The 21322-nt window shown below is 45.5% G+C and overlaps 1 protein-coding gene across 1 annotated transcript in view; it reads right to left on the bottom strand.

Moving 5' to 3' along the window:
• LOC126195328 (RNA-binding protein fusilli) overlaps positions 1 to 21322 on the bottom strand; it is a 1033937-nt gene that overhangs the window by 791745 nt on the left and 220870 nt on the right. The gene's annotated exons all lie outside the window — the stretch shown is intronic.

Below are 21322 nucleotides of genomic sequence, written 5' to 3'. Positions count from 1 at the left end.
AAACAAGCTTCAAAATTGCCGTTAAAGGTTATGCAGTGGTTGAAGGACCTATCTTCCATTATTCAGGAACACTTACAAAAACTGGTATGCTCAGAAAACGTTTTTTTACTAGGATCCCAGTAAATGGCAGTCTGAGAAACAATTAGTGAAGTAGGTGACGCGCGCGCTTCGCTGAAAAGTGATAGAGATCTAAAATGATAGTTACCTTGATCTTGGAATTCAGAGGAACGTACAGCTGGGAGACTAAGGGTCTGCTTTAAGGGAACGGATCCAAATATGGACACTTTCATACCTTTGAATTATAATAGGAATCGCAAGGAGAGGGGTTGAGCTTGACTTGACAGCACCCTCAGATAAAAACGCAAATAAAGGATGGAATGTTTAACCAATCGTCACCGGCAATACCTGTGGGAGAGGAGGAGGGAGAGAGAGTACTTTGAGCTTTTGATTGTATACAACTATTTCTAATGAGTCTAGAAAATCAATAAGCTAGCTTCTTACCAGCATGATTAATGGATTTCCAGATAATTTGCACTGCCTGACAAAAAAAGTGTACCATCCAGAAGGGAACGAGGAAACGAAATGAAACTTCACGGTGATTAGAAAATGCAGTCAAATTTACAAAGAACTTGGTAGTATGAGCCCACTTAACAGTGTGACGTTTTATTCCCTGCCCCCTCCTCCCCCTGGTTTGGATGTATGCTTTGATTCGGTTAGGAAGGGTATCATAAAGCCGTTGTATTATCTCCTGAGGCAAACTGCACCACAGCTATTGTAAGTGATCCTTGATTTCCTGGAACAAATAGACCTCCCAGCTGGTCCCACACATATTATACTGGAGAGAGATCTGGGGCTCTTGCTGGCAACTAGACTACCACAACATCAAGCTGGCAGCTCACAGACACAAGTACCATACGTGGACACGTATCTTCCTACTGAAAAATGCCACCACCATACTTTCGCATGAGAGGTAACACATGGGGATGCAAGGTATACGTGACGTATCGTTCCGCGGTCAGAGTTTCCTCAATCACTACCAGTCGTGCCGTGAAGTCATACCCTATGGCTCCCCACACTATGGTGCCAGGAGTAACAAGCTGTGCCTCTCCAAAACACTGGAAGAATGGAACCTCTTTCCAGGAAGTATGAGGCCTCTTTCCAGGTCGGTTGAACACAATGTGCCGTCATTCATCAGCACCCAATGCTTCCTGATCACGGCAACACGTTGCCGTTTGTGTTGTGGTGTTAACGGGAGCCTACCCACAGGATGGTGATTCCCCACTCCAGAAACCGATGGTGCTGGAGTCCATTACTTGGATAGCAGGCGCAGGTGTAAAGGAGTCACGATATACACTCCTGGAAATGGAAAAAAGAACACATTGACACCGGTGTGTCAGACCCACCATACTTGCTCCGGACACTGCGAGAGGGCTGTACAAGCAATGATCACACGCACGGCACAGCGGACACACCAGGAACCGCGGTGTTGGCCGTCGAATGGCGCTAGCTGCGCAGCATTTGTGCACCGCCGCCGTCAGTGTCAGCCAGTTTGCCGTGGCATACGGAGCTCCATCGCAGTCTTTAACACTGGTAGCATGCCGCGACAGCGTGGACGTGAACCGTATGTGCAGTTGACGGACTTTGAGCGAGGGCGTATAGTGGGCATGCGGGAGGCCGGGTGGACGTACCGCCGAATTGCTCAACACGTGGGGCGTGAGGTCTCCACAGTACATCGATGTTGTCGCCAGTGGTCGGCGGAAGGTGCACGTGCCCGTCGACCTGGGACCGGACCGCAGCGACGCACGGATGCACGCCAAGACCGTAGGATCCTACGCAGTGCCGTAGGGGACCGCACCGCCACTTCCCAGCAAATTAGGGACACTGTTGCTCCTGGGGTATCGGCGAGGACCATTCGCATCCGTCTCCATGAAGCTGGGCTACGGTCCCGCACACCGTTAGGCCGTCTTCCGCTCACGCCCCAACATCGTGCAGCCCGCCTCCAGTGGTGTCGCGACAGGCGTGAATGGAGGGACGAATGGAGACGTGTCGTCTTCAGCGATGAGAGTCGCTTCTGCCTTGGTGCCAATGATGGTCGTATGCGTGTTTGGCGCCGTGCAGGTGAGCGCCACAATCAGGACTGCATACGACCGAGGCACACAGGGCCAACACCCGGCATCATGGTGTGGGGAGCGATCTCCTACACTGGCCGTACACCACTGGTGATCGTCGAGGGGACACTGAATAGTGCACGGTACATCCAAACCGTCATCGAACCCATCGTTCTACCATTCCTAGACCGGCAAGGGAACTTGCTGTTCCAACAGGACAATGCACGTCCGCATGTATCCCGTGCCACCCAACGTGCTCTAGAAGGTGTAAGTCAACTACCCTGGCCAGCAAGATCTCCGGATCTGTCCCCCATTGAGCATGTTTGGGACTGGATGAAGCGTCGTCTCACGCGGTCTGCACGTCCAGCACGAACGCTGGTCCAACTGAGGCGCCAGGTGGAAATGGCATGGCAAGCCGTTCCACAGGACTACATCCAGCATCTCTACGATCGTCTCCATGGGAGAATAGCAGCCTGCATTGCTGCGAAATGTGGATATACACTGTACTAGTGCCGACATTGTGCATGCTCTGTTGCCTGTGTCTATGTGCCTGTGGTTCTGTCAGTGTGATCATGTGATGTATCTGACCCCAGGAATGTGTCAATAAAGTTTCCCCTTCCTGGGACAATGAATTCACGGTGTTCTTATTTCAATTTCCAGGAGTGTATTTGATGCACATCATCATCAGATGTGGTCGACTGGTCGACTGCAATCTTGACGTCGAGTATCACTCTCACACACTCCCAACCACACCAACATCAGGCCACTGTTACATCCGGATGCACCACAAATAGGGATATTGCACGAACAGCCCACCCGGCCAGATGGACGCCCACAATAAAGCCCCTTTCAAACTCTTTAAGGCGCAGATAGCTCTGTCTCACTCGAGTACTACGCATCTTTGTGCTGCCCTTCACAGTGATCGCTCAACACCTGACGCTGTTCACGCCTCTTATATACCTACAAGGCCTGGGTACAACACTAAACACGAACAACACTAATGCACTCTGGCGGCCGTTCTTCCTAACACAGAGAATTGAAAGTGTAATCATACACATATCCACCAAGGCTGTGTATGTGTACGAAGATCCGATCACATCTTCTGGGTGCTTCAACTTTCTATCAGGCACTGTATATCAGGATGACCGGCGGTGACTGGAGCGCTAGTCCATTCGATTACGAAAGAAGTGCCTTTACCATTGTGCCACCTCGCTCGATCTGAGTTACTGGGTTATCTTCAAATGCGAACATTTTTAGGTTAGGCTTTACCGTGACCGTTACTGACATTAAATGAAACAACAAGTTTACTGTTACCAGTCACCGTTTTATTTTTATTTTTTCATTTTCTCCATGACGCGTTTCGAAGGTTTAAACCTCCATCATCGGTGGATTTACATTAGTTAGTATTACATATGTGTGTGTGTTGTGTTACGATTTTGGAGGGACCTGTGGCACTGCCTCCAGTGGTCACAGGTTCCTCCAAAATCGTAAAACAACACACACACACATGTAATACTAATGTAAATCCACCCGATGATAGAGGTTTAAACCTTCGAAACGCGTCGTGGAAAAAATAAAAATAAAACGGTGACTGGTAACAGTAAACTTGTTGTTTCATTTAATTACTGGGTTATGTTGTGTACAAAGTGCTTCACAGAACGTGAACACCACTAATATTTTATACAAGGCGCGGTGAAGATAAAGAGTACGTATTCTAAAAGTATTTGTACGCAAAGAGTCGAATACTTTCTGTGTAGTGTTAAAGCCATGTTTTTCAACTGTTTGGAACAGTAGAACTTTCAAAGCGATAAGAACATATACATATTACAGTAGTATTGCGCACACAAAATATAAAAAGGGCAGTGGGGCAGTCATTTGCACTCAGGTGATTCCTGTGAAAAGGTTTCCGACGTGATCATGGCCGCACGATGGGAATCAACATACTTCGAGCATAGAACGGTAGTTGAAGCTAGACGCATGGTACACATCATTTCGGAAATCGTCAGGGAATTCAGTATTCCGATGTCCACAGCGCCAAGATCGCGCCGAAAACACCAAATTTCAGGTATTACATTTCGCTACGGACAACGTAGTGGCCGGCGATCTTCACTTAACGACCAAAAGCGGCAGCGTTTGTGTAGAGTTGTCACTGCTAACAGACAAGCGGCAACACTGCGTGAAATAACGGTAGAAATCAATGTGGGACGTACGACGAACGTATCCAGAATGAGATTTTCACTCGGCAGCGGAGTGTGCGCTGATATGAAACTTCCTGGCAGATTAAAACTGTGTGCCCGACCGACCTTTGCCTTTCGCGGGCAAGTGCTCTACCAACTGAGCTACCGAAGCACGACTCACGCCCGGTACTCACAGCTTTACTTCTGCCAGTACCTCGTCTCCTACCTTCCAAGCTTTACAGAAGCTCTCCTGCGAACCTTGCAGAACTAGCACTCCTGAAAGAAAGGATATTGCGGAGACATGGCTTAGCCACAGCCTGGGGGATGTTTCCAGAATGAGATTTTCACTCTGCAGCGGAGTGTGCGCTGATATGAAACTTCCTGGCAGATTAAAACTGTGTGCTGGACCGAGACTCGAACTCGGGACCTTTGCCTTTCGCGGGCAAGTGCTCTACCAACTGAGCTACCGAAGCACGACTCACACCCGGTACTCACAGCTTTTCTTCTGCCAGTACCTCGTCTCCTACCTTCCAAACTTTACAGAAGCTCTCCTGCGAACCTTGCAGAACTAGCACTCCTGAAAGAAAGGATATTGCGGAGACATGGCTTAGCCACAGCCTGGGGGATGTTTCCAGAATGAGATTTTCACTTTGCAGCGGAGTGTGCGCTGATATGAAACTTCCTGGCAGATTAACTTGCCCGCGAAAGGCAAATGTCCTGAGTTCGACTCTCGGTCGGGCACACAGTTTTAATCTGCCAGGAAGTTTCGAACGTATCCGTTAGCACATTAGGGCGAAATTTGGCGTTAATGGGCTACGGCAGCAGACGACCGACGCGAGTACCTTTGCTAACAGCACGACACCAGGTGCAATGCTTCTCCTAGGCTCGTTACCATATCTGTTGCACCCTAGACGACTGGAAAACTGTGGCCTAGTTAGAAGAGTCCCTGTTTCAGCTGGTAAAAGCTGACGGTAGGGTTCGAGTGTAGCGCAGACCCCACGAAGCCATCGATCCTAGTTGTCAACGAGGCAAGCTGGTGGTGGCTCCATAATGGCGTGGGCTGTGTTTACATGGAATGGACTGTGTCCCCTGGTCCAACTCAATCGATCACTGCTTGAAGTAGTTATGTTCGGCTACTTGGAAACCATTTGCAGCCAATCAAGGTCTTCATGTTCCCAAACAACGATGTCATGTTACCGAGCCACAATTGTTCGCAATTGTTTGAAGAACATTTTGGACAGTTCGAGGTAATGATTTGGACACCCAGATCGCCCGACATGAATCCCATGAACAGTTATGGGATATAATCGAGACGTCAGTTCTTGCACAAAATTCTGCACCACAACCATTTCGCAGTTACAGACGGCTATAGAGGCAGCATGGCTCAATGTTTCAGCTGGAGCCTTCCAACGACTTGTTGAGTCCATGTCATGTCGAGTTGCTGCACTACGCCCAAGTATCCCATGACTTTTGTCATCTCAGTGTAGAGTGCAATGATGCATCGCTTGTTATTGTTTACAGCCAAATTTTTCGCACAAACAGGGAGGCAATGTTATAATAATAGCAGCAAGATGTCTGACTGCGCCACTTATCCGATGTTTATGAAAAGTGAAGGAGCAGAACTCTGGCGGCTGTCTTCGCCTTAACGTTTAACACGTCGCCCAGCAATTATCATTTCAAACGATGTAAAGCGTAATATTATTGTAATTTCATTTTTCAAAATTGTCCAATACCATTAAAACTGTACATTGTTCCATTTAAAATAGTCAAGTTGCAAAAATAATCATTGCTTCCCGTTCTATCTCACTCTAAAAATCATTGACTGGCGATCTGGATCTGTTGACATGCCACATTATCACCCCAAAACATCGCATCGTTGGTACCTATGTGAAGTTGGGTTGTTTGGGGGAAGAGACCAAACAGCGAGGTCATCGGTCTCATCGAATTAGGGAAGGACGGGGAAGGAAGTCGGCCGTGCCCTTTCAAAGGAAGCATCCCGGCATTTGCCTGGAGCGATTTAGGGAAATCACGGAAAACGTAAATCATGGTGGCCGGGCGCGGGATTGAACCGTCGTTCTCCCTAATGCGAGCCACCTCGCTCGGTCTATGTGAAGTATATGAATATCCTGAACGTAGCGAATTGCATCCATCAGTTGATTCAGTTAAGCGAGAGGATGCAGGATGTCGCATGGAAACATGCAGCGTGATCATTTACTATTGCGTGATGCACAACGCCTTGCGCCATATTGCTTCATATGGTATTATTCAGTCTCGACCCCTACTTACAGCTCACATTAGCTGAAAACGCGCTTCATTAAACACTTTTTCAGCTATTGAAGCTGAAATTTCCTCAAAGCTCAAAAACGGTGTACTGAACTGAGGATCGAACGCCGACCTCTGCCATTCGTAGCCAGTTATCTATCGACTAGGCTGATAGGCACGATCAGAGCCCACACACACGTTCTATCGGTATCTTAGGTGCTGAGTTCGATCACGCCTCAGAACATAGTTTTCAAATCTATATGAGCAAGATAAACCGGTACCAGTTGCAGGTTGGCTTCTGGGGGCAAAAAATATGAGTTTCAATATTTCATATAATTATTACCCGAATTAAAAAAATTAAAATACCGCATCATCTACTCATTAAGGTGTATAATCTTCCATTACACGTTGAACACTGTAACACATGTATTGAAATTAGAAACTGCGTATTGCCGGCCACTGTGGCCGAGAGGTTCTAGGCGCTTCAGTCTGGAACCGAGCGACCGCTACGGCCGCAGGTTCGAATCCTGCTCGGGCATGGATGTGTGTGATGTCCTTAGGTTAGTTAGGTTTAAGTAGTTCTGAGTTCTAGGGGTCTGATGACTTCAGATGTTAAGTCCTATAGTGCTCAGAGTCATTTGAACCATTTGAAACTGAGTATTGTCCTAAGGCTTGTAACACACGACGCGCAAATACCCGGGCAATATTCATCCAGTATTTGAGAACGACAGCACATAGCGACTTCCAACATACTAATTTCAAACCTTTACGAAACTTTTTCTTGTTGATATACTACGCTCCCCCCCCCCCCCCGGTCCACACGACACTAAACGAAGAAAGGAAAATGTTTATCGCTTACCAGATTTTCGCTAAACAGACAGCGTCAGGCATGACGTTTTTAATTTATTACTTCTCTAGTACTAATTTTTTTCGCAACATACTTTGCAGACAGTATTCACGTATGGCACTGAATGTATCTGAAACCTATACCACTGTGAAACATACACCGAGGTGACAAAAGTCAAGGGTAAACCTCCTAATATCGTGTTGGACACCTTTTGCACGGGGTAGAACTGCAACGCGTCATGGCATGGACTCAACAAATCGTTGTAAGTCTCCTGCAGAAATATTGAGCCATGATGCCTCTACAGCCGTCCATAAGTGCGAGAGTGTTTTGGCGCAGGATTTTGTGCACTAACTGACCTCTCGATTATGCCCCTAACGTTCGATAAGATTCCTGTGAGGCAACGTGGGGGGCCAAATCACTCCCTTGAATTGTCCAGAATATTGTTCAAACCAATCGCAAAGAACTGTATATAGTGACATGGCGCACTATCATCCATCGTTGTTTGGGAACATCAAGTCCATAAATGGCTGCAAATGCTCTCCAAGTAGCTGAACATAAACATTTCCGGCCAATGATCGGTTCAATTGGACCACAGGGCCCAGTTCATACCATGTAAACACAGCCCCTACCATTATGGAGCCACTACTACCAGCTTGCACAGTGTCCTGTTGACAACATTGGTCCTTGGCTTTGTGGGGCCTGCTACACAGTCAAGCCCCACAATGAGCTCTTACCAACTGAACTCGGGATTCGTCTGGCCAGGCCACGGTTTTTCAGTGGCCTAGGGTCCAACAAATATGTCACGAGTCCAGGAGAGGCTCTACAGGCGATGTCGTGCTGTTAGGAAAGGCACTCGTGCCAGTCGTCTGCTGCCGTAGTACATTAACGCCAAATATCGCCGCACTGTCCTAACGGATACGTTCGTCGTACGTCCTGCATTGATTTCCGCTGTTACCTCAGTGTACAGTTCAGGAGGTACCACGTCATAATGAGCGACATAGGCGGCAAACTAGCTCTAGGTGAAAACAGAGCGCAAATTACCCAGGATATACTTATACAGTGTTTGATGATGTGAGTACTTAGCGACTTCCAACAAACTTTAAACGTAATTTCAGATCTTTTTTACATTTTTTCTCGCTTAGACGCTTAATGTCATACATCGAGCATATTAACTCATTTGTAAAGTAATCCAAAGTCTGAAGGTGTTTTATACACGGGAGTTCGATCTTTTAAAGAACTGGAGGCTCTCTGGTGCCAACAGTGCACACTCCTCTTTTGAATGAGGAGTGCAGTATCTGATGACACTGTTAGCGCTCTCCAAAGAGGTGCTGGTTGCTGGTGCGCGCTAGCGGCAGTGTACTTGAGAGTTTTTGCTGCATCAATGCATTGCTCTCATCGACACGTCCCTCGTTTACTGTGGATATAATCTGGGCCAGTCTTGCTGGGCCGTTAGCACGGGCAATCCACCTCCGACTCAGGCGCTGATGGTCACGGTCGGTGAGTAGACAAGATCGGCCACTACGCTGTCCAAAATGGGAATTGGAGCCTTCGTGCAGGTACTCTGCTTTTGACACTGTACACCAAGGAGAGCTGAATGTCAGGAGAACTTACGAAATCGAATGTTCCATACGCTACACAGAAACTTTCTGTAAAACTTACTCTCTCACATGTCATAATCACATTAAGAAACAAAAAGAATGTTTCATTCTGCAGCAGAGAGCGCTGATTCGAGACTTCAGACAAACAGCTTTTCGCGAACAACATTCTTACCGACTGACGCATCCAGGCACATTTTCACGACCCGTTATGCCTGGATGGCTCAGTCGGTAAGAAAATAACCCCGAAAAGAAGTTACCGAGCTCGAATCAGGTTAGAAAACATTTCGCAGCCCGCCCAACAGTCCAACTGAAGGAAGATCCTAATTATAAACTCTTGACGCAATGAGAGTGCCTCCACTAATACCTTGACTTTTGACATTTGCTTTGCTATATTCTGGCTCCCATCCATACTGCACCTTTGTCGCACATAGAACCTAGGGACACCAAAGTTACAGAAATCATGACACATGAGGAAGCGTTGAAGCTATCCCGTACGCAGTCTAGAAACTTTAACGAGAGGGGATATAAACGGTCAAGAAGATCGGGTGTAAGAGAAAGGATGAGTGAAGACCCCGTATTCGCTGGTAGCGTCTGTGTACCATCATGCTGAGTATCGTCTACAGGTCATAATCACTTACCACTATAGGCTCTAAGGGTTGTAAAGGGAACTCAGTACATAACGCTTTTATAAGGAACCCACGTCCGAAAATGTACGGTTTGCATGTACAATAAGTTTGAAGATCGGATCACTTTCAAATGTTGCGCTTCACAGTAGGCACACAGCGAAAACAATGAGCTCTGATCTGTGTGCTAGGAGCCATTCTTTCGAGTGTTCGTCGTTGGATTCTCTTCTACGTAACGTCTGACATTCTCTTCAAAGTCGAGAGTACGGCGCCTCCGTGGAGCACAACAGTTAACCCTCCCAGTTGCGAACGTACCATCCTCTCGCAGGTGACGACAGCGCGCTCTTCTCAATTTGGCTGTGAACACTGATATGGGACATTTGAAAGCAATACGATCTGCAAACGAATTTAATTCCCAAACCGTACATTTCCAGACGTGGCCCCTTAGCAGAACTTGATCTACTACGTTCCTTCTACAACCTCTAGAGGCCTGTAACAGGAATTGAGGGACGCCTTGAATACATTGTTTTCAACAAGTCCAACTGATGTTCCTCCGACAGATTGTTCCTTTCGCCTTGTCATTCACACTGAGCCAGGTAGTGCACAGGTCACAAGACTCTCTGCGGGAAGAATAGGGCTGAAATCTCGTTAACTAATGCAATTAAGGATTTTCGTAATTTTCGTAACTTTAACCTGCCGAACGCCATGATAGTTAAATTTTAAGAAGATCAGCGTCATGTCTAATGGACTCACCTTCAATGAGAAGATAAACTGTGAAATGGTTTCCTTCCGTACGTCGCACAAATACACGGAAAGGAACTTGATTATATTCTGACAAATCAAATAGACTGAAAATCTGTTTTAGCGTGCAAGCTGAGTGTTTCATTTTAAAATGTGCGCTGAATTCCACGATAATTTGAAAGTATTCATTAAGTTGACGGGGCAGAAAACTGTCTATGATGATAAGACAGGTAATTATTCTTGAACGTCACCTGGTACAAGTTGTGATCGACAGAGTTCCCTTAGTTCAAATGTGTGTGAAATCTAAGGTCATCAGTCCCTAAGCTTACCCACTACTTAACCTAAATTATCCTAAGGACAAACACAAACACCCATGCCCGAGGGAGGACTCGAACCTCCGCCGGGATCAGCCGCACAGTCCATGACTACAGCGCCCCGACCGCTCGGCTAATCCCGACCACACACTTGAAGTCGTATCGCCTCATCGCCACATACAAATATTGTGTGTATTTTATTCATTGATGATATTTTATATTTTGGAGTATACAATAACCACTCACTACGTCGGTCGCACAATCTGTGGACAGATTCAAAGGCCTTCCACTTGGTAAAAACTTGCTGTAGCCAAGATATACTTATTTAGTTCCGACAGTTATTTGTTTCGACAACCAGATTCGACAGGCTTTGCTGTCATCTTATGCTCTTCAAAAACTTTTGTTGCGAAAGGTGTTCATTTTGAGTTTGAACCAAATAAAACAGAATGCTCCTTTTCATTTTTCAACATGAGAAAATTCAGTCAGGGCTTCCATTTATTGGCGATTATGCCTATGAGCACGTAATAAAGGAAACTAACGGCTAATTTGGAAAGAGAACAAAGTTAAGAGAACAGAAAAAAGGTCTTAAGGTTTGCCGACGACGTAATGCTTCCAGAGCTGAACATAGTGAACAGTGTCCTGGGATGAGTTTATTACCTGAATAACAACGTAAGAGAAACAAGACCTATGGGGTGTGGTCGAATTACGACAAAGGATGATATACTGGAGGTGGTACATGAGTTCTGTTATTTGGGCAGCAAAACATCTGACAACAGACGAAGTAAAAAGGAATAAAATGTATACTCGCAACACCAAGAAAAGCTTCTCTCAGAAAGAGGAACTTACTCACATCGAATATCTAAGTGTAACGTCTTTTCCGAAAATGTTTGAGTGGAGGATAGCCTCATATTGAAGTGAAATGGTTCAAATGGCTCTAAGCACTATGGGACTTAATATCTGAGGTCATCAGTCCCCTAGACTTAGAACTACTTTAACTAACCTAAGGACATCACACACATCCATGCCGAAGCACGATTCGAACCTACGACCGTAGCAGCAGCGCGGTTCCGGACTGAAGCGCCTAGAACCGCTCGGTCACAGCGGCCGGCTCATATTGAAGTGAATTGTAGACAATGAACAGTGCAGACAGAAGAGAATACAAACTTTTTGAAATGTGGTGTTACAGACGGATGCTAAAGATTAGATGGGTCGATCGAATAACTGATGATGAGGTACTAACAAAGAGTCGAAATGGAGAGGACAGAGTGTTAAGGACAACTTCACTAAAAGAAGAAATCGGCTGAGGAGACAAATTCTGAGACATTAAGGAACAGTTAATTCGGCTATGGAGGGGAATGTGAGGAGTAAATATTGCAGAGGCAGATGAAAGGCTTGACTTAAGTATGTTCACTTTGATATAGGTTGCAGTAGTTACGCAGAGATTAAGAAGCTCGTACAGGATGGACTGGAACGCAGAGCTCAATCAAACTATTCTTCACACTAAAGGCAATTACAACAAGAACTACATCAAGCAGGCATGACAACAGCCACTGAAGGTATTCAGAGACGCACTGCTAGGATCGTAACGGACCCGTGTAGCCCATCTCACTCAGTATAACGGGGATGCTCGTGGAAGTTAAATGGGTACCTTTGGAAGGAGGACGATGTCGTTATGGCGAAACTCCGTTGCGTAAATTTAGCACACCGGTATTCGAGGAAGACTGTTTGACTGTTACACTATCACAACCGCACTAGAGGCGTTCGATAATTAATGCAACACATTTCTTTTCTGAATGGAGGTTGGTTTTATTCAGGATTACAATATAACATTTTATTCCCCTCAATTTTGCCTACGAAACGCTATTTTTCAGCGTAATCTACGTTCAATGGGACGGTCTTCCGCCACTTTACTGGGAGGGCCTGTATGGTACCAGTGTACTGATCGACGTCGGGCCAACATCTTGCTGCGTCAGTAAGCTCGCAATCATCCACGTACTGCTTACCGTGCAGTGCATCATTCATTGGGCCAAACAGATGGAAGTTGGAAGCTGCGAGATCCTCGTTGAACACCTTTGAGTACCCCAACTGGTGACCGAGTGTGTCAGCACTACCAACAGAGACGTCCAGTTGTGCAGCGAGGTGTCTCACTGTGCTCCGTCCACCACCTAGAATCAGAGTGTAGCGTCCGCAGGTTCCAACGTTGCGGGAGTCATAGCTGTGTGCGGCCGGTCGGCACAGTGGAGATTAGATAGGTTCGCGCGACGCGACCTTGTTACGATGGACACAGACGCTTCGCTCGACTACTTACCCTTCTTTTTTCCACACCAGGTCTCCGTAGAAATTGTGTAAGTGTCTATGAATATCCGCGATGCTCTCGTTTCGTCGAAACAAACACTATGACAGCTCTCTGCTTGTAACGCTCATCCGTTACAGACACCATTTTGAAGGTTACTTATAGCATGGCCACCTATCGGAACTTAATGAAACTACAGGCGTCGAAGTGGGAGTATTCCACAACGTCCCATAAAAAATTCTGCATTTTTCAACCGAAGCTGGCCGAGAAAGGAAATGTGTTTCATTACTTACTGAACGCCCCGTGTATTATGACCCATTAGTGTATAAGTAGATATAGATTTTGTGGGACAGTGACAGTCCACGATCTCGGTGCAGGGCTAAGCGGGTAGGCAGTTTTAGGGCCCGTTTGCCAAAGCAGACAGCATAGCGCACACGGACTACGTCATGTTTTTGAAGGCTGTCCTTATCAGCGGGTATTGTCAGCGCTCCGAACAGCGCTACGTCGCAGGTGGGCGTAGCAAAGACTCGCGTCACTCTCATTAGACGGCGACAGCTGGTATCTCTCCATGAAACCATTCTTGAGCGAATTTTCCTGCCGAGAGTGGCGCTGTTGGTTGCCGCTATGTCCCCGCTCACGCTGCAAAAAAGCAATGTCTGCCTGTTCTGAAGTAGGCAACTTTCGCGGTGTGAAAATTTTGTTAATTTCAAGGAAAAAGCATACTCCATCCATAATCAAACTTAAGAACAGAGTTTCTGATTTGTTTAAAAACATTGTAGTTGTGCATGTCGTGAATTTTTAAGAGGATAAAATTTAAAGCGATTTTCTATCGAAGCAACGCCACTAACAAGTAGTCAATGCTTTCCGATCACAGCACCATCCAAAAGAAGCCGTTTGTGCTGTGGTGTTGACGGCAGCCTGCGCATGCAACGGTAATTCCGTAGTCAGGCTACTGCTGATCTCCGATCAATGTTGCGGGAAGTTGCAACGAGTCCGTTATTTGTTCTCGGGTGGCAGGGACAGATGTAAAGGGGTTGCGACGTTTATACAACCGCCGATTGTGTATAAATGTACAAAATTACATTCTTGTCCGATCATGTTTTCTGGGCGCTTACCTTTTTGTCAGGCAATGTAAATAAGAGCTTACGAAATTATTGAATTAAAACCTTGTACGAGAAAAAGTTTAATTTGAACTCTTAAATAAGATTTGCTGCCAGTGAAGTATTGTTTCTGTACTGGTAAATGGTTTGTTTTAACTGGTTCCTTTTCAATTTCGTTAACGACAAATGCTCCAAAATCTGAAGCTTTGTCCTGCAGGTTTTGAGTTTTCTTTGTAAAAACGTTGTTTCCCGATCTAAGATTTGTTACCTTTTTGGTGCAATTGCTGAGGATGCGAGATGATCACTTTAAAACTACTTACGAAAATACTAGGTATTTGAGGTCGCTGCCGTAAAAGGTACCACGAGATCTATCGTTGTCGCTGTTAATAAATGGCAGCAGCAAGCAAACGGATTTATCCTCCCCACAATACGTATTATTCGACACGTTTGGTTCACATGCTTCGTTGCTGAGGGTTAGAGATTTTGGTTGAAGCTAGTGCTGTATCTTAGCAATAGACGAGGCAGTTACGGTCGCTTGTTCAATGGAAACGGCTGACAACAAGTATACTACAGCGGTCAGTGTGTGAACAGCAGCGAGATGAACCCAAAATGGCGCGCACCGGCAAACTGGCCATACTTGTCCCATTTATACACACACATTATCGTCGCATCACACTGCCTAATTTCCCTTCATCTTTTTCTACGCAGACTTCCACCATTCACAAACTTGACACAGACGACTACTAGACACCTATACTTATAGTCTAATTTTTCGCTGCTCTGCAGGAGAACTATGCATTTTTTACGTTTCACACAGTAAACTTTTTCGTACACCACTTGAAACGTCCCCTTAGAACATTTATACAGGACTGTGCTTAAACTGACGCACAATATTTTTAGCGCAACGCAATCTGACTTTCAATAATCTCTACAAGAGAATGGCCCTGACTAACATTAAACTATACCTTTCACAAATCACTTACCTCACAAAAATCTTGGTTACTCAAGCTACTGCAATACAGCTAGCGCCACTACTGCCAGCTAAATAAAAGATTCAAACTATGGAAGGCACTAACTAATGATAGGGATAATTAGCAAATGAAAGATATTAATAGAGAACAAACAATGTATTTACCTTGATATCATCATTTATAAATATAGCAATTCATGACAAATTTCAAAACTCCGCCATCTCTCTCCCCACATCCACCACTGCTGGCGGCTCACCTCCAACTGCCAACGCTACGCGCTATTCACAGCCAGCTGCCTAACACTACAATGGCGAGTATTACAACAATGCAAAGCAGCCACAGACTGCACACAGCACAGCCAGTGATTTTCATACAGAGGTGGCGTTACCAAAAAAAACCTAAACAGCCTACTTACACACTGTTTACCGTTTATTTGTATACTTCTAAGAAATGTCGCCAATATAGCCACTAGTTTGTCTTCGACTTATACTTTTTTTCTTTTCCTCTGTAGTCAATTGTATATGTATAACTCGATCTAATTAATTTGCTGTGTATCTATATATTGTGTAAGAGTAATGAAGGAATAGTGGAGTTTTTTGTTGAATTGGTGGGGGAGGGAGAAGCAAAGATGAGTGGAGGTAAGTGCATAGTAGTGACATATGTTTAATTACAGGCAGCTCATGGTGCTTTACTTCAATAAAGCGAAACGCATCTGATGAAAAATACACACATTTTCTTGTAGTTGTAACGATGAAACAAAAATACCCTCAGCGTTTGCCTATGCCAACACAGCCTTTGGACATTCGTTTTACAGAGCCCGCACTGAATTTCCGTCAAAAGCACATTCTCTCAGCGTTCCCTAGCTCGGGTGGATGTGATGGCTGGCAGATTATAATAAATTGCGTGATAGGTCCCAAGTCTTGCCTCAATTGAAACCTTCATCCCTCTTTATTAGGTTCCTGAGATCTCTGTTTCAGTAGACTCCTTAATTACGCCGTCTCAGAACCCTTGGTCTTGTACCATGAGACTAATCTCATCGTACTTCACTTCATGATTACATTTGTCAACTGATTGTTTCAGACATGTGTGCTACTGATGTTACTTGCAGCTCTCCTCGTTTGTTCTTATAGAAAAGCTTTCTTTAAGTGGTTACATACAGCCGATAAATATTTGGAAAAAATCATTTTTTGGGCCAACAACTGTACAGTTTTTTTACTCTACCGGTTTCGGCACAGGCTACCATTTTCACGGGAGATAATAATGTACATCAACTAGTCAAAAATACATCTCTGCCAAATATGGCAACATCAATTGACAATTCGTCACGTTTTATACTTGATGCTGCTGTATTTGGCAGGGATGTGTTTTGTCCAATAACTGAGGTACAGTTTTATCTCATGTGAAGATAGCAACCAGTACCAAAGCCGGTAGTGAATAAACAAATTGTAGAGCTGTCAGCAAAAAAAATTATTTTTTTCCAAATGTTCTAATAGTCAGCCCCACGTGCCACATTCGCATGGAACGCTACACACACACCCGGCTTTGGGAGACATAGATCGTCTTTAACATTTCGTAGTCCTTTTTGAAGGGAGTAAATACATTGGATGCCATGTTTCCTTAGCACTCCACGTTGTTCCCGGATATTGGGCCCGTGTAAGGTACATAAGCGATTCTTTGCTTCTATTTTTATGATTCAGTTTCTACCTCAATCTCAAGCGTTGTCGCTTTTGATTGCAACGCACGCCCAATCTGACGGTCTGACAACGCATTGCTTTGGAACACTATTTCTTGGTGTTGGAATTCTTCAGCGAGGCACTGCCTGTCTGAAGCGCTGAGTGAACGTGCGTTTCACGTAACATCAGTACGGACTAGGAAAAACAAAATAGCATCAAAAGGAGCAGAGGGCCTCTGGAATCGAACTTAAGCTGGCGGCCACCTGCCTGGTGCTGATACCGGGGTCAACTTCAAGTGGGCGTACCGCTCTTAGAACGCATTTCCGGCCGTATGGCCATTTGACGTTTTTTGCTTCTTATCCTCCTCAGGGATCATTTTCCTGCAGTTAATCCCCATTTAGCAAAATCACCCTGTACAGCTTGTGGTACAAAACGGGTAGCATAATAGCAGCGCGGGCGTGTGTGTGTGTGTGTGTGTGTGTGTGTGTGTGTGTGTGTGTGTGTGTAGACATGAGTGGAGCGAGTGAGTAGAGAGAGAGAGGAAAGCTGAAGGCGAAAGAGAAAGAACCACACACACTCAAGAGAGAGAGAGAGAGAGAGAGGGAGAGGGAGAGGGAGAGGGAGAGGGAGAGGGAGAGGGAAAGAGATGTAAATGGCGAATTACTCGCTTGACTCCTTCCTCTTGACACCGCGAGAGTTTCCTGCCAATGGTGGACTACGTTTTGTGACGAAACCCGATTTGTAAAGTAAATCTTACACTTCCCTCCCAACTACAAAAACAGTGAACTTCTTCCTTCTCTTTTTCCTTTTTCATAACTATGATCTGACAGTCATGTCATTTCTTCTTTGGTTACTACGAGGGTAGTTCTGAAAGCAATGCCTTCTATTCTCCCATGGAAACTACAGCGGCTACAACAACAACAGCACAGCTAAATAGAGCAATATTTCGGCTACAGATGTCATTTTCCCCACATAGTCACCACTCGTTATGCACTCTTGCCAACGATGAACCACAGCCTGCACGTCGCGCTTGTAAAAGCTGGAACCAGCTGAGGCCAACCCCTTCCTTACAGCTTTGAAAACAGGATCCGAGTCTTGAAAAATGTTCGCCATGTAGTCCATCTTTCAGAGGTGCAAAGAGATGGAAGTCAAGGCGCTACATCGGGATGTACGGTGGGTGTGGTAAGATAGTCCAGGCGAATTTTCTAATGAGTTACACGGTCGCGAAACTGGTGTGGGGTCCGGCATTATCATGTCGCAGGTGAAAATTGGTCTTCTTCTCTGGCCTTACCCTCGAAATTAGGGCTTTCAGCTTAGCGAGTGTCGTCTTGTTGCGTGCTGAGTTGACAGTTTCTCCAGGCTCCAGGACATCCAGTAGAATCGCACCCTGGCTATCCCAAAAGACTGTGCACATCACTTTGCGTCCAGATGGCTGTGTCTTGAATTTCTTTTTTGCTGGAGAATTCATACGTCGCCATTCCATGGACTGTCTTTTGAATTCCGACTCGTAGTTGAGGCGCCACGTCTCATCTCCGATGACAATGCTATTCAGAAGATTATCATCTTCAGCTTCCTATTAATCCAGCAGATCCCAACAAATTTCCATTCGATGAGTTTCTAGTTCTCCTGTAAGCATCCGCGGGACCCATCTCGCACAGACTTTGCAATAATCAAAATGTTCCAACATTGTTTGCAAGTCACTGCAGACGACATTCAGATTTGTAAACAATTCCCTGGCCGTTATCTGCCGATCAGGACGGATGAGTTGATCTAGACGCTCTTCATTGCGAGGGATGACAGTTTTGCAGGATCGATCGGGCCGTGGCTTGTCATGCACACCATTTTCACCATCGTGAAAATGCCGTGTGCGCCAACCACAGCAGAACAACGGATCCACGTGCAAAGGAAAGCACTACACCAACGATATCTGGCGCGGGCATCCAGAGTCACCACAAAAATATGGGAGACATTACTTTCGGAACGACCCTCGTAACATCCTCAATATGTCAATATTTGCGTGCTAATTATGCTTCTGTGTCGTTCCTGACTAAAGCTGATTCCAGGGTTACTCAAGGTTGAAAAGCGAATCAGATCCACTATTCCTCGGTTTCAGTTAAGGACATGATCTCCTTTACATGGTCAAGACGATTATTTGTAGTTTATCTCTACGATATGTTAAAATGTAAACAATTTTACGCCATTTTGAGCGAATGTGATTAGAACGTAGCTCGTTAATCAGCATTTACCGAGACATAGTGCCTAGATGCACAATGAGTGTTTAAAAAAGGCGTAGAATTCCCGCCAAGGAAATTGCGTACGAGGCGTTCGTAGAATCCAGTCATCTGTTATATCAGCTGTTTGCAAAATCATGATGAAATAATTGAAGAGTCTAGGCTTACCAGATATATTTCTTTTTTATTTTTCGTCGACCACAGAAATGAGGGACATTCATGGTTCGGCGGCAGGTTCGAATAAAGCCACTGCCGATTTCCGTTGTGCTCACGATTTTCAAGTGCTCTTAAATCATGCCGCTGCACATTTTGCTGCACTTTGGCGCTCATCCGCTTCAGACTTGCGATGGATTCGACGCTGGTCCCTAGGCAAGATTAGTCGGAGCAAGCCGAAATCCACAGTCGCTTTCGATCTGTGCACAATTAATTGGTTTTCCATTCCTCTCAGCAAGCCGCCTCCTTCGCTAGCCGATCCTGTTATGAACTAGATCCAAATTATAAAATCATCGCGATGACCGAGTTTACAGAAAGAAAAAGATCATTCCTATTCGATAACAAAAATCAAAGCGTTTAATTCTTTAAACGAAATAAATCTAACATAGAAAATAAAGGAAAGTTAGTATCTCTAAAGGTGATATTAAAATTGCTACACCACGAAGATGACGCGCTACAGACGCGAAATTTAACAGACGGGAAGAAGATGCTGCGATATGAAAATGATTAGCTTCTCAGAGCATTCACACAAGGTTGGCGCCGGTGGCGACACCTACAACGTGCTGACATGAGGAAAGTTTCCAACCGATTTCTAATACATAAACAACAGTTAACTGGCGTTGCCTGGTGAAACGTTGTTGTGATGCCTCGTGTAACGAGGACAAATGCGTACCATCACGTTTCCGAATTTGATAAAGGACGGATTGTAGCGTATCGCGATTGCGGTTTATCGTATCGCGACATTGCTGCTCGCGTTGGTCGAAATCCAATGACTGTTAGCAGAATATGCAATCGGTGGGTTCAGGAGGGTAATACGGAATGCCGTGCTGGATCCCAACGGCCTCGTATCACTAGCAGTCGAGATGACAGGCATCTTATCCGCATGGCTGTAGCGGATCGTGTGGCTACGTCTCGATCCCTGAATCAACAGATGGGGACGTTTGCAAGACAACAACCATCTGCACGAACAGTTCGACGACGTTTGCAGCAGCATGGACTAGCAACACGGAGACCATGGCTGTGGTTACCCTTGACGCTGCATCACATACAGGAGCTCCGATGATGGTGTACTCAACGACGAACCTGGGTGCACGAATAGCAAAACGTCATTTTTTCGGATGAATCCAGGTTCTGTTTACAGCATCATGATGGTCGCATCCACGTTTGGCAACACCGCGGTGAACGCACATTAGAAGCGTGTATTCGTCAGCGCCATCCTGGCGTATCACCCGGCGTGATGGTATGGGGTGCCATTGGTTACACGTCTCGGTCACTTCTTCTTCGCACTGACGGCACTTTGAACAGTGGACGTTACATTTCAGATGTGTTACGACCCGTGGCTCTACCCTTCATTCGATCCCTGCGAAACCCTACATTTCAGCAGGATAATGCACGACCGCACGTTGCAGGTCCTGTACGGGACTTTCTGGATACAGAAAATTTTCGACTGCTGCTCTGGCCAGCACATTCTCCAGATCGCTCACCAATTGGAAACGTCTGGTCAACTGTGGCCAAGCCACTGGCTCGTCACAATACGGCAGTCACTACTCTTGATGAACTGTGGTTTCGTGTTGAAGCTACATGGGCAGCTGTACCTGTACACGCCATCCAAGTTCTGTGTGACTCAATACCAGGCGTATCAAGGCCGTTATAACGGCCAGAGTTGGTTGTTCTGGGTACTGATTTCTCAGGATCTATGCACCCAAATTGCGTGAAAATGTAATCACATGTCAGTTCTAGTATAATATATTTGTCCAATGAATAACCGTTTATCATCTGCATTTCTTCTTGGTGTAGCAATTTTAATGGCCAGTAGTGTATTTTGGATAAGAGAAAACATAAACTACAGCGAGACAATTGCGACGCCCGCGCTGAACAAGGGTTGAAGGTTGAATTTCATGTAAGATTTCACATGGTAAATGAAAAACATTACGATATCAATTTTCAGATATCAAACATAATCCTTCTGATCTATAAGATGGCCAACCAAAGCGGCTACGACAGTAATAGAAAGGTTCCATTTCAATAATGTATAATCTCGATAATGGGATGCAGCAACGCAGAAGAATATTCCCTATATAAAACACCGTCAAGATATGGAGCACCCTACAAAAGAATCGCAACCTAGGACAGCACACGCACTTACGCCGCTTTCACACTATACGGTTTTG

The sequence above is a fragment of the Schistocerca nitens genome, chromosome 7 (assembly GCF_023898315.1).
Source record: "Schistocerca nitens isolate TAMUIC-IGC-003100 chromosome 7, iqSchNite1.1, whole genome shotgun sequence".
NCBI lineage: Eukaryota > Metazoa > Arthropoda > Insecta > Orthoptera > Acrididae > Schistocerca > Schistocerca nitens.
The sequence above is the reverse complement of the archived record's forward strand: the minus strand, read 5'-3'. Positions and strand labels throughout refer to the sequence as shown.